This window comes from Carcharhinus amblyrhynchos, chromosome 21, assembly GCF_965287045.1.
Source record: "Carcharhinus amblyrhynchos chromosome 21, sCarAmb.v2.hapA, whole genome shotgun sequence".
Lineage (NCBI taxonomy): Eukaryota > Metazoa > Chordata > Chondrichthyes > Carcharhiniformes > Carcharhinidae > Carcharhinus > Carcharhinus amblyrhynchos.
The window spans coordinates 46,333,968-46,347,893 of record NC_137344.1 but is presented as its reverse complement, the minus strand read 5'-3'; positions in this window follow the sequence as shown (position 1 = coordinate 46,347,893).

Sequence of the window (13,926 nt, the reverse complement as noted above, 5' to 3'; positions counted from 1 at the left end):
CTTGCAAACTGTGCCCAGCAAACCTTCAAATTACATCTTTTACTCTTGTACTATGCTTCTAAAACTTAATTCTCTTATAAACTTTCTAACCATCCTTTAATTCAATCTCTTCTTTCCCTACACCCTAGCTATGACTGTAACAATACTTTCTGCCAAGTCTCCTTTCCTTCTCTGTCTGTATAACGCACAAGAAACAATACTTTCACTGTATGTGAATACATGTGACAATAATAAATCAAATCAAACCTGCGCAGCTCAGTCACACAGGATGGCGCATGTAAATGTGTCTTTAATTTGCTGGAAAAAACGGGATGGTTGGGCCAGATTCTCTGACTACGCTCACAGCCAGAATTCTCTGGTCCCGCTGCAGTGAACTGAGATTTGGCTGAGTACCAAATTCCCTATCCTCACTGGCAGTGGAGGTGAACGGATTTTTTAATATTGGGGGAAAAAAAGGAATGTTTGGGTTTCAGAAATGCAATTCTATGCCGACTGACAGGCTTGCCACAAGTCATGTGACTTATTCATGAGACATTTTGGGCGGGATTTTCTGGCCAAGATCGGAAAATCCTGTCCAAGGGTGGTACGGTAGCACGGTGGTTAGCACCGCTGCTTCACAGCTCCAGGGAACTGGGTTTGATTCCCGGCTCGGGTCACTGTCTGTGTGGAGTTTGCACATTCTCCTCGTGTCTGCGTGGGTTTCCTCCGGGTGCTCCAGTTTCCTCCCACAGTCCAAAGATGTGCGGGTTAGGTTGATTGGCCATGCTAAAATTGCCCCGTAGTGTCCTGGGATGCTTAGGTTAGAGGGTAAATGTGTAGGGATATGGGGGTAGGGCCTGGGTGGGATGTGGTTGGTGCAGACTCCATGGGTCAAAGGGCCTCTTTCTGCACTGTAGGGTTCTATGATTCTATGAAGATGAATGGATCTATCTTTGCATGGTCCTGTCCACCCTTAACGATTCCCATAGCGAGCAGCCTGGGAAAATTCCATCTTTTCCTCTGGAGCTAAGATCAGTTCAGTAAAGACCTCATACCCAGTACACACTAATGACAACTGCTGTCATTAAAATTAAAACAGATAGAATCTCTCTAATCTACATAACGAGGCCTTTTTTTTGATGTAAAAGCTAATCTTGCTTTTGGTTGTGTTAGCAGTTTTTTCATGAAGATTTTTTTAAACAATTTTCAGAAATTTTACTCTCCTGGGAGCAGACAGCAGAAAACGGCCTACCCATTGCCACTGGAATTCTTACCACCAAATCGGGCAGCGTAGTCAGTACAGGTTTGGAAGGCCAAAGGACCTGTTCCTGTGCTGTAATTTTCTTTGTTCTAATAGCTGAGATGTCAACTAACCTGTCTGCCCTTGGACCGATTGAGGTCCTTTGGTGGCCAGCCAAGTATACCCTGGCAAACTGTTCGGGCACCTTGTGCTCCTATGAGGGCCCTCCCTAAGCAAGGAGCTCACCCCTGCTTGATCACCCCACTTGCCCCCAGCACTCTCCTTGAACTTACCTTCACATTTCCCACCCACTGCCATCCCTTTCTTATCACTTGTCTGGGCATGTCTGACTGGCCCTGGCAAACCCACCCCACTTACCTGCTTCCATTGGTGTTCCCGGTTCAGGATTGGCTGCGGTGAACATCGCTCACAACAGACTAGAGAGCTGCAGGCCCTCTGGTCAGCAGTTCCTAGAGGTGGGACTTCCTGCCTCAGGTGGGGAGAAAGCCACAACCTCGGACAATTATTCATTCACCAACTGTCACAGTCATGGCTTCCACAGTAGAGGCAGACTCGACTCACCGCTAACTTTCCAATTGATGAACAAGATCACTACCTCCACAATAAATCCCAGTTCAGGCTCTATAACTGACCATTCGATTCTAATAGCTGTCAACAGAACAGAATGAAATGGAGGTCATGCTGCAGACCACATGACAAATGGAATGATTATTTAAGAAGGCTTGGTTCAATACGTAATGGTTAACTGTGCATTTGAAAGTTAGGAGCAGACAAACAAAGGGACTAGGCCATTCAGCCCCTCGAGTCTGCTCCACCATTCAATAAGATCATGGCTGCGCTGATAGTAATCTCAAATATGCACTCCATCTGTCCACAATTACCTATCACCCCCTTCTTTACCAAGAATTTATTCACCTCTATCTTAAAAATATTCAGACGCTTCCACCACTTTTTTCAGGAACAGGGTTCCAAAGACTCACGTTCTTCTGAGAGAGAGAATTTCACGTCATCTCCATTTTATGTGGGGCAACCCCTTATTTCAAAATAGAGATCCCCTAGTCCTAGATTCTCCCACAAGAGGAAATATCTTTTCCACATCCACCTTGTCAATACCTTTTATACCTTGGACTTCATAGCGAAGGGGATAGAATATAAAAGCAGGGAGGTCTTGCTACAAGGCACTAGTGAGGCTGCAACTGGGGTACTGTGTGCAGTTTTGGTTCCCTTCTTTGTGAAAGGATATATTGGCCTTGGAGGGAGTACAGAGAAGGTTCACCAGGCTGATACTGGAGATGAGTGGGTTAGCCTATGAGGAGAGATTAAATAGACTGGGCCTGTACTTGTTAGAATTTAGAAGGCTGAGGGGGGATCTTATAGAGACTTACAAGATAATGAAAGGGCTAGATAGAGTAGAGGTAGACAGATTCTTTCTGCTTAGAAAGGAAAACAGAACTAGAGGGCACAGCCTCAAGATAAGGGGGGGGGGGACAGTTTAGAACAGAGTTGAGGAGGAACTTCTTCACTCAAAGGGTTGTGAATCTCTGGAATTCTCTGCCCATTGAAGTGGTGGAGGCCACCTCACTAAATATATTTAAGTCACGGGTAGATAGGTTTCGGATAGACAAGGGAATTAAGGGTTCTGGGGAGAAAGCGGGAAAGTGGAACTGATCCACTTCAGATCAGCCATGATATTGAATGGCGGGGCAGGCTCGAAGGGCTAGATGGCCTACTCCTATTTCTTATGTTCTTATACTCCTCAGGATCTTATATGTTTCAGTCATGTTGCCTTCTAATCTCCAGCAGATACAAGCCCAATCTCTCCAACCTTTCATCATAAACCAACCTGTTCATCCCAGGTATTAGACTGGTTGTTCCTGCTGCTGACATTTTGTCTGCCTGCTCCCGGGAGAGTAAAATTTCTGAAAATTGTTTAAAAAAATCTTCATGAACAAAACTGCTAACACAACTAGAACTGCTTTGAATGCATTGATATCTTTCCTTAAGTAAGGTGCCCAATGCTGTACACAGTGCTCCAGATGTGGTCTCTATGTATAGCTGAAGCATAGTCTCCCTACTTTTGTATTCAATTCCCTTCACAATAAACAACTGCATCCTATTAGCTTTCCTAATTACTTGCTGTACTTATATACTAGTCTTTTGTGATTCATGCACTAGGACACCCAGATCCCTCTGCAATCTCTTGCTATTTAGATAATATATTTTGTTTTTATTCTTCCTGCCAAAACGGACAACTTCACAATTTTTCACTTTATACTCCAATTGCTAGATTTTTGCCCAATCAGTTAACCTATCTGTATCTTTTTGTAGCCTCATTACATCCTCTTCACAACTTACTTTCCTTCCTGTCTCTGTGTCTTCACTAAATTTAGTGACCATATCTCCAGTCGCTTCATCCAAGTCATTTATGTGAAGTGTAAACAGTTGATGTCCCAGCACTGATCTATGTGACACCCCACTCGTTACATCTTGCCAACCTGAAAAGGACCCATTAGTGCAGACTCTGCCTCCTGTTAGCCAGCCAATCTTCTACCAATGCAAACATTTTACCCCTATACCATGAGCTTTTACTTTCTGCATTAACCTTTGTGACACTTAATCAAATGCCTTCTGCAAATCTAAGTACAGCACACCCACTGGTTCCCCTTTAACCACAGCACATGTTACTTTCTCAAAGACATCCAATAAGTTGGTTAAACGTGATCTTCCATTCACAAAGCCATGTTGACTCTGATTATCTTGAGTTAATCCAAGGGCCCTGCCATTGCTTCGTTAACAATACTAACATTTTCCCCAATACGGATGTTAAACTGACTGGCCTATAGTTCCCATTTCCCACATTTTGTCTCCCTACTTTTTTGAATAAAGGAGTTACATTTGCTATTTTCTAATCTAACGGGATCTTCCTTGGATCTAGGGAGTTTTGGATAATGAAAACTATCTCGCCTGCCACTTCTTTTAAAATCCCAGGATGAAATCTAGGGTAGTAAGGGCGTGGAATACCCTAGTCGTGGACTCGCCAATTTTAAGGGCATTCAAATGGTCATTGGATAGACATATGGATAATATTGGAATAGTTTAGGTTAGAGGATCATTAGATTGGTTCCACTGGTTGGCACAACATCGAGGGCCGAAGGGCCTGTACTGCGCTGTAATGTTCTAAATCCATCAGCACCCAGGCTCTTGTCAGCTCGTAGCTCCAATAACTTGCTCAGTGCCACTTTTCTGATGAGGGTCATTTTTCTGAGTTCCTCCCTCTCTTCCACTTACAGCTATTTCTGGGATGCTACTTGTATCCTCTACAGTAAATACCCGGGAAAAATATCCATTCAGTTCATCCGCTATTTCCTTGTTTTCCATTATCAATTCTCCAGACTCACTCTGTTGACTTGTTTCTTCCTTAAATATTTAGAGCAAGTCCTACTATCTGCTTATTTTTATTTCTGGCTCCCCTTCTGTCGTACTCTATATGCACAGTTTGAGGGAAAGAGAGGGGAAGCTAGGATTCGGTGTGCATATCGGGATGCCGAGTGGCAAATGCCTGACTGAAGTGCCAGTAACCCATACAGCATTCCGGCAATAACCTAAGGCGATTTGGAAATCTGCCACGGTTCGGAATTAATGAAGATGTTAAACCCTGGCAAGCACTGGTCAGTTTTATTAGTCTACTGGCCTCGTGAGCTGGGACTGCACTGAATCCAAGAATAAAATATGTTTTTCCACTGCAGTTTGCCAAATAAGGCAAAATAAATCTCCATTATTCAATGAATCTGGGGCTTGCAGAGTATTAAAGTTTCCAACGGCAGCAATTAGGGTCAAGTTTACTTGAGGATTCCTGCTGTCTATGAACTTTCCTTTAAATAAATGACTATCAATCTAAATCTTAATGTGAAGTAAATTTATTCTGAGCCTCATTTATTAGAATGTCATTTGTATTAATGATTTGGATGAGAATATAGGAGGCGTGGTTAGTAAGTTTGCAGATGCCGCCAGGATTGGTGGCATAGTGAAGGAAGTTATCTCCAATTGCAACGGGATCTTGATCAACTGGGCCAGTGGGCTGACAAATGGCAGATGGAGTTTAATTTTGATAAATGCGAGGTTATGCATTTTGGTAGATTGAACCAGGGCAGGACTTAGTTAATGGTAGGGCGTTGGGAAGAGTTACAGAACAGAGAGATCTAGGGATACACGTTCATAGCTTCTTAAGTGGAGTCACAGGTGGATAGAGTGGTGAAGAAGGCATTCAGCATGCTTGGTTTCATCGGTCAGAACTTTGAATACAGGAGTTGGGATGCCTTGTGTACAAGACATTGGCAAGGCCACACTTGGAATACTATGTACAGTTCTGGTCACCCTATTATAGAAAGGATATTATTAAACTAGAAAGAGTGCAGAAAAGATTTACTGGGATGCGACTGGGACATGATGGATTGAGTTATAAGGAGAGGCTGAATAGACTGGGATTTTTTTCTCTAGCATGTAGGAGGCTGAGGGGTGATCTTATAGAGGTCTGTAATTTAATGAGGGCATAGACAAGGTAGATATTGAATATTTTTCCCAAAGGTAGGGGAGTCTAAAACTGGAGGGCATAGGTTTAAGGTGAGAGGGAAGAGATACAAAAGTGTCCAGAGGGGCAATTTTTTCACACAGAGGGTAGTGCTTGTCTGGAACTGCCAGAGGTAGAAGTAGAGGCTGGTACAATTTTATCTTTTTAAAAGTATTTAGATAGTTACGTGGGTAAGATGGGGATAGAGGGATATGGACCAAATGGGGGCAATTGGGATTAGCTTAGGGGTTTTAAAAGAAAGGGCAGCATGGACAAGTTGGGCTGAAGGGCCTGCTTCCATGCTGTAAACCTCTATGACTCTAAGTTATCTAAGGGTATTTAAATGTCAATACACAGTTAATATGGCTTTGGTCTGAATCTTACAGATAATGGGGATTCAGCCATTAAACTCATTCCACCAACACCAATGGTCTGCTGCCATTTTACACTCTAACAAACATTGTCTATCACAGGGAGCAGGCCCCACTTTGGAGAGCGGCCCCCAGCCCATCAGATGGGCTTGCAGCTCTCCCAGCCCTCCAGGCACAGCACTGCAGTGGCTGGAAGAGGAACTGCAATGCTGCTCCTCGGGCTGTCAGGGTGTGGAGGCCAGGTAAGTGGTAGGGGTCTCGGAGAGGGGAGGATAGCAGATACCTGGGAGAAGGTCATTAAGTAGGTCAGTTGGATTCTTGGAGGATAGCCCCAACCCCCCACCCCCCCCTCCCCCCCACCTCCCCAGTGAGGGAGGTCCATGGGTTTGGTGCCCAAAGATGGCCCCCTACCCCCACTGTAAAATTGCTTGCAGGTCAGGGCAGATGGTATCCTGGAGGTAATCTCATTCCTTGCAAATGCACACTCCCTCCGACCTCAAAACCCACTGCGCGAACATACAATGTAAATGGGAAATCATGTTTGACTAAATTTTTGGATTGCTTTAAAGAAGTAACAAGTAGCATGAATAAAGGGGAACCTGTGGATGTATTGTACTTGAGTTTCCGGAAAGCATTTGACAAGGTGCTATGTCAAAAGTTATTGTGGAAAATGAAAGCTCATGACATAGGGGGGTAACATATTAACTTGGAGAGAAGATTGGTTAGCTAGCAGGAAACAGAGTAGGTATAAATGTGTCAGTTTTGAGTTGACCAGTGAGTTATGTTTTGAGTGCCGCATTTTAAAGCAAAACACACTTGCACAGATTGAAAACTAAAGCTATATTGAATGAATTGGGTGGCACGGTAGCACAGTAGTTAGCACTGCTGCCTCACAGTGCCAGGGACCTGGGTTCAATTCCAGCTTTGGATCATTGGCTGTGTGGAGTCTGCACATTCTCACTGTGTCTGAATGGGGTTCCACCAGTGCTCCAATTTCTTCCCACAGTTCATAGATGTGAAGGCTAGGTGGATTGGCCACGCTAAATGTATGGGGTTACTGGGAGAGGGCAGAGAGGCCAGCCTGGATGGGATGCTGTGTCAGAGATTCAGTGCAGACTCAATGGGCCAAAGGTGCACAGGTTAGGTGGATTGGCCTTGCTAAATTGTCCCTTTAGTGTCCAAAGATGTGCAGCTGGGGAGAGAGGGGTGGTTACGGGATAGGGCAGCGCGTGGCCCTGGATAAGATGCTCCTTCAGAGAGTCAGTGCAGACTCGATGGCCTTAATTTTACTGGCACGAGGCTCGTATGATTGCGCCTCTGAGAATAAGCTCCATCCACTCATCCTACTGGCGTGAATCACATTTCACCTTATTTATTTTCTCTAAGTGCATAAGATTTGAATTTTTCTCTTGGCAAAAAAATGGGCACAACTGTTTCCTGTTTTAACGCCTTGTTCGGCACTTTGAATTTTTTTGCTACAACTGCTGCCGCCACTCCCCTCCCCCCCGCCCTCCAAAGCTTTTTTCTCACTCCATGTAGAATAAATATTGTCTAGAACTTCTATGTTGCAGCATTCCAAAAACTTTTGCAAGTGACTGTCACCTTCTTTCAGCTCAGAGGCTTTATCTGAAGTTACATAAAAACACTTGGAATGATTCTTCCTGAAGGAATCTTCCTGTCAGTGATAATTTGGTTCAGTTTCCTTTTCAGCAAATGGCAGTCGTCCTTCAGTTATTCTTCAAGTTGATGATGACAAATTTTTGATTTAAATTAAGCCCTTCCTATTGGTTACTCATAAATGGTTTCTGAGCTGCCCAGGCACTTTAGAATGAGTTGACCTTTCCAATTAACCAATCATGCTGGGTTTTATTAGCTAAAGTGCTGGAAGAGCTCCCTTGTTCCTTTCTGAATAGTGGCATGTGCCTGATTTTTTTTTAAGGATGGCCCCCACCATTCGAAAGGTTAGTGGGGAACATACCCCCCCCTCCCCACATCCAGCTGCCCCTCTGGTCGTTAGAGCATCGATTTGCATTGATTGACCCTCACTCGGGAGAAAGTCCCAAGTTCAGATTGGCCTGCAGCTCTCCAGTGCCTCCAGCAACAGCGCTGCAGTGGCTGGAAGAGGAATTGAACGGTGCTGCCTCAGTACTGTCCTGGGAACCGGAGATCCATGTAAATATAAGGGCTCCCAGGGTTGGGGTAGGGAGAGTAGGGAAGGCCCAGAGCCACCAGGGGAGCGATCGGGGTCTTTTTCCATTGGGTGTGTGGGGAGTTCTGGGCTTTAAGGAGAGGGTGCCCCAATCAGAAAGAGGCTTTTGATGGAGGGGTCTCACCCCTGGCAGGTTCAGTTCTCCTGAGAAAACTGTCATGGAACTGGCTCCACCGGCCAGATTTTTCTCTCCAGATCTTGTCACTTTAACTGCCTCAAAAAAAGGTACAGTTTGCATCATCAGTCTGACAAGGCAGAGATTCTTAGAGCTGGGGACCAGCTCCCCTGAGATCAGGGCACACTTTTTTAAGGGTGTTTCGATCACTGAAACAGAAATGAAGCTGCCCCCTCCAGCGAGGTATCTGTGTCCTTCAACCCCCTCCACTGATGATCCGGGTGTTCTTCCACATCCCCCGACTCCCCGGACCCGATCATCACCAGCATTGGCCCCCTCCCTTCCTCCACCCCTCTGATCAGTGCCTTTCAGATTCCCCCACCCTTCCACACACCCCCAGTCACTGCCAGTATCCCCATAGCTTGCAGTGTCCATTCCTCCCACCACCGCCCAGAGATGAGTCCCTGGTTCCCCCTAGAGTGAGAGGGGACCTCATAGAAACTTAGAAAATTTTAACAGGGTAGATTCAGAAAGAATGTTCCCGATGGTGGGGGGAGTTCAGAACTAGGAGTCATGGTTTGAGGATAAGGGGTAAACTTTTTAGGACTGAGGTGAGGAGAAATTTCTTCACCCAGGGGGTGGTGAATGTGTGGAATTCGCTACCACAGAAAGTAGTTGAGGCCAATGTGTGATTTCAAGGAGAAATTAGATATAGCTCTTGGAGCTCAAGGGATATGGGAGGAAGTGGGGGATCAGGATATTAGGTGGGATTTTATGGCCTCGTTTGAGCAAGGAAATTCCCACCTCAGGTCAATGGACATTTCTGTTATCCACCCCTCACCCACGCTGGACAAGGCAATAGAATTCCGGCCACTGAATTTACCAATCAGCCATGATCAAAATGAACGACAGGACCAGCCTAAAGGGCCAAATGGCCTACTGGTTCTAGTTTCTATGTTCCTATGATACATTGCTGCTAAAAATACATCCGCTCTCCGAAAAGGGGCTAAATCTAAGGCTCATTTCTGCCATAGGGTTACTCAATACAATTTGATTTTCATCACAGATAAAATGTTCAAGTATTCACGCTAGTTTGTTCCTTAATATGAAACGTATCTGAGCCTTATTATAGACACAGTGATTGGAAGGTGCCCTCAAGGAATTTGGGATTAAGTTCTCTCAGACCTCAACATTCCGACCATGTGACAATATCCAAATCTTCAAAAATCAAAGCTGAGGATTCTGCTCAAACGTTTTGGAGGAACTTGTGGCAGCGATTGCAGTGAGCGAGAATCAAAAAATGTCAACTTAAATTTTTAAGACTCCAGGGAAAATGATTTTGTTACTAATTGGGATTTTTTTTTTGTCAGCTAGACATCTGTTCTCACTAAGTAAGCCTGTTGGAAGTATATAATGCAGGGATGTTTTATAGCTTTGCATTGTGTCATGTACTGTTGAAGCCATTCTTTGGAACTTGAGAAGCGTTGAATTGCAGGCTGAAAGAAATTGGCAGCAAGCCTGACGTTCTGGAGATGGTTCCCTTTGGAAGTGTTGTTGAAACAGAATGCCATGTGGGTGCATGATGTTTCGAGAGGAGGTTTATTGCAAAGGGAAAGGAAGTGTTTAGAGGGAAAATAATTGACTGTGACTTGAAAGCAGGACAAACATGACATCAGTCTGGTACATGGGATTCAGATATACTGTAGTGTTTTATTGGCTCGCTGGCCAGCATCCCAGCATGGGAAACATTCAACAGCACCCTGAGAGAGGAAAATGTGAGGAGAAGATGATGAGTCAAGGGGAGTGAGGAGGGAGGGAAATGATGCTCAAGGGGCAGAAATAAGATATCGAGAGACATGAACAGAGACAGCAAAGGGATTTTCACCCCTGCGGCATGTGGAGATGGTCCACCATTGGCAGGCAGTGGGATCATCCAGTCCCGCTGCTGTCCATGGGGTTTCCCCATTGATCGCACCCTCCGCTGCCAGGGAACCGGAAGATCCCATCAATGGGAACAGCCGGGAAAACTTGGATGTTACAGTGAAAGCACAATGAAATATAATTCCTTTTCTCGTCCTCATAATGTTAATAAATCTGGAATTAAAAAGCTCGTTTGAGGAGCGGTGACCGTGAATCCATTGTCAATTGCCATTCAGGAAATACCCATCTGGTTCACCAATGTCCTTTGGCGAAGGATCTTTGCTGCCCTTACCCAGTTCGGCCTACATGTGTCTCTAGAGCCACAGCAATGAGGTTGACTCTGAAGTGGCCACTTAGTTGTATCAAAACTGTTACAAAGCCTACGAAAGGGAATGAAGCTGAACAGATCACCCTGCATCGACTGAGCACTGCCAACAACAATGGTAAATATAGCCTGCTAACCATATAAAGTCCTCCTAACAAACATCCAGCGGCTTGTGCCAAAATTGGGAAAGCTAACAAACAGACAATCAACAGCATGATGTAGTCATTCTCATGAAATCGCACCTTTCATAACAATATCCCAGATGCCACAAGCACCCATTCCTGGTTATATCCTGTTCCACCAGCAGGAGAGACCCAGCCACCGTGGCGACACTGTGGTGTACAGTCGGGAGGGAGTTGCTTTGGGAGCTCCTAACATCAACCCTGAACCACATGAAATCTCACGGTATCAGGTCAAACATGGGCAAAGAAACTTCCAGCTGATTACACCCTACTGCCTCCCCCTCCCTTAGCTGATGAACCTGTATTCCTCCATGCTGAGCACCACCTGGGTGAAGTGCTGAGGGTGACAAGGATACAGAATGTACTCTGGGTGGAGGATTTCAATAGCACCACTGCAGACCAAGCTGGTCTGGGTCCCAAAGCACATAACTGTTGGATTGGGACTGTGGTAAGTGGTGGGGTAACCAACAAGAGGGAAAAATCTATTTGGCCAGTCACGTAATCCTTATCTGACCGAGTGCAGCATCAAGGAGCCATAGCAAGAGTGGAGTCAATGGAAATTGAGGAGAAAACTCTCCACTGGTTGGAGTCATAACTGGCACAAAAGATGGTTGTGGTTGTTGGAGGTCAATAATCTCAGCTGCAGGACATTAGCTTTGTGTTCCTTTGGGTAGAGTCCTAAGCCCAGACATCTTCAGCTGCTTCATTAATAACTTTCTTTCCATCACAAAGCGAAATGTTCACCGATGACTGCACAATATTCAACACCATTCATGACGGGCGGCACGATAGCACAGTGGTTAGCACTGCTGCTTCACAGCTCCAGGGACCTGGGTTCAATTCCCGGCTCGGGTCACTGTCTGTGTGGAGTTTGCACATTTTCCTCGTGTCTGTGTGGGTTTCCTCCGGGTGCTCCGGTTTCCTCCCGCAGTCCAAAGATGTGCGGGTTAGGTTGATTGGCCATGCTAAATTGCCCTTAGTGTCCTAAGATGCTTAGGTTAGAGGGATTAGTGGGTAATAATATGTAGGGATATGGGGGTAGGGCCTGGGTGGGATTGTGTTTTGGTGTAAAATCAATGGGCCGAAGGGCCTCTTTCTGCACTGTAGGGTTCTATGATTCTATAATAACTCAGATATTGAAGCAGTCTGTGCGTACGCAGCAAAACCTGGATAACATTTAGGCTTGGGCTAATAGGTAACATTTGTGCCACATAGGTGCCAGGCAATGACTATCTCCAACAACAGAGAATCCAAGCACAGCCTCCCCTCTGCACCCCCTTGACATTCAGTGGCATTACCATTGCTGAATCCCCCATTGACAACTGCCAGAATGTTGATAATGATCAGGACATGAACTGGACCAGCCCTATATTTGATTTGATTTATTATTGTCACATGTATTAGGATACAGTGAAAAGTATTGTTTCTTGTGTGCTATACAGACAAAATATACCGTTCCTAGAGAAGGAAAGGAGAGAGTGCAGAATGTAGTGTTACGGTCATAGCTGGGGTGTGGAGAAAGATCAACTTAGTGTGAGTTAGGTGGAACAGAATATGCCTGGGGTGTATGGGGTCCTTAATTATGATGACTGCTTTGCCGAGGCAACAGGAAGTGTAGACAGAGTCAATGGATGGGAGGCTGGTTTGCATGATGGATTGGGCTACATTCATGACCTTTTGTAGTTTCTTGCAGTCTTGGGCAGAGCAGGAGACATACCAAGTTGTGATACAACCAGAAAGAATGCTTTCTATGCACCTGTAAAAGTTGGTGAGAGTCATAGCCAAATTTCCTCAGTCTTCTGAGAAATACTGCGACTAAGAGAAGGTCGGGGGCTGGGAATTCTGCAGACAGTAACTCATCTCCTGATTTTTTCAAATCCTATCCACCATCTACAAGGCACAAGTCAGGAATGTAATGGAATAACCTCCACTTGCCTGGATGAGTGCAGCTCCAACCACCCTCAAGAAGCTCAACATTGTCCAGGATTAATCAGTTTGCTTGGTGGCACCAGATTCACAACTTTCAACATCCACTACCCCCTCCAGCAATGAATAACAGCAGCAGTGTGCACCATCTACAAGATGCACTGCAGCAACTCAGCAACGCTCCTTCATAGCACCTTCCAAACCTGTAAGCCCTACCACCTTGGAAGACGAGGGTAGCAGATACATAGGAACGCCAGCACCTGGAATTTTCCCTCAGATCATGCGGATTTGGAACTGGATTGCTGTTCCTTCACTTCACTGTCGCTGGGTTAAAATCCTGGAACTCCCTCCCTAACAGCATTACATGGACTGCAACAGTTCAAGAAGGCAGCTTGCCACCATCTTCCCAAGGGCAATTAGGAATAGGCAATAAATACTGACCTTTCCAGCGTGTCCTATGAAAGAATTTTTAAAATATCCCAAACCCCTTCAGAACCAATGAAGTACTTTTGAATACTGTTTTAATGAGAAAACATGGCAGATAATGTGCACAGCAAGCTCCCACATACAGCAATTAAATAATTAACCATAGAATGCTTAGAAGAGGCCATTTGGCCCATTGATTCTGCACTGACTCTCTGACAGATTGTCTTACTCAAGCCCTCTCCACCACCCTATCCCCACACATTGCCCATGGCTAATCCATCTAACACACACATCTTGGGACACTAAGGGGCAATTGAGCTTGACCAATCCACCTAACCTGAGCATCTTTGGAATGTGGGAGGAAATTGGACCCGGACAAAACCCACACGGACACAGGAAGAGCGTGCAAATTCTACCCAAGACTGGAATCGAACCTGGTGTTGAGGCTAACCACTATGCCACCATGCCAGCTCCAGCTATTATATAGCCAATGTTTAACTAACTGAAGTTTTGTGGTGATAGAGAGGGTTCGTGTGGGTAATGTGTTTGATGTGGTGTACGTGGACTTCCAAAAGGCATTTGACAAAGTGCTGCACAACAAGCTTGTGAGCAAATGAAATAAAAAGCGACAGCAGCAACATGGAT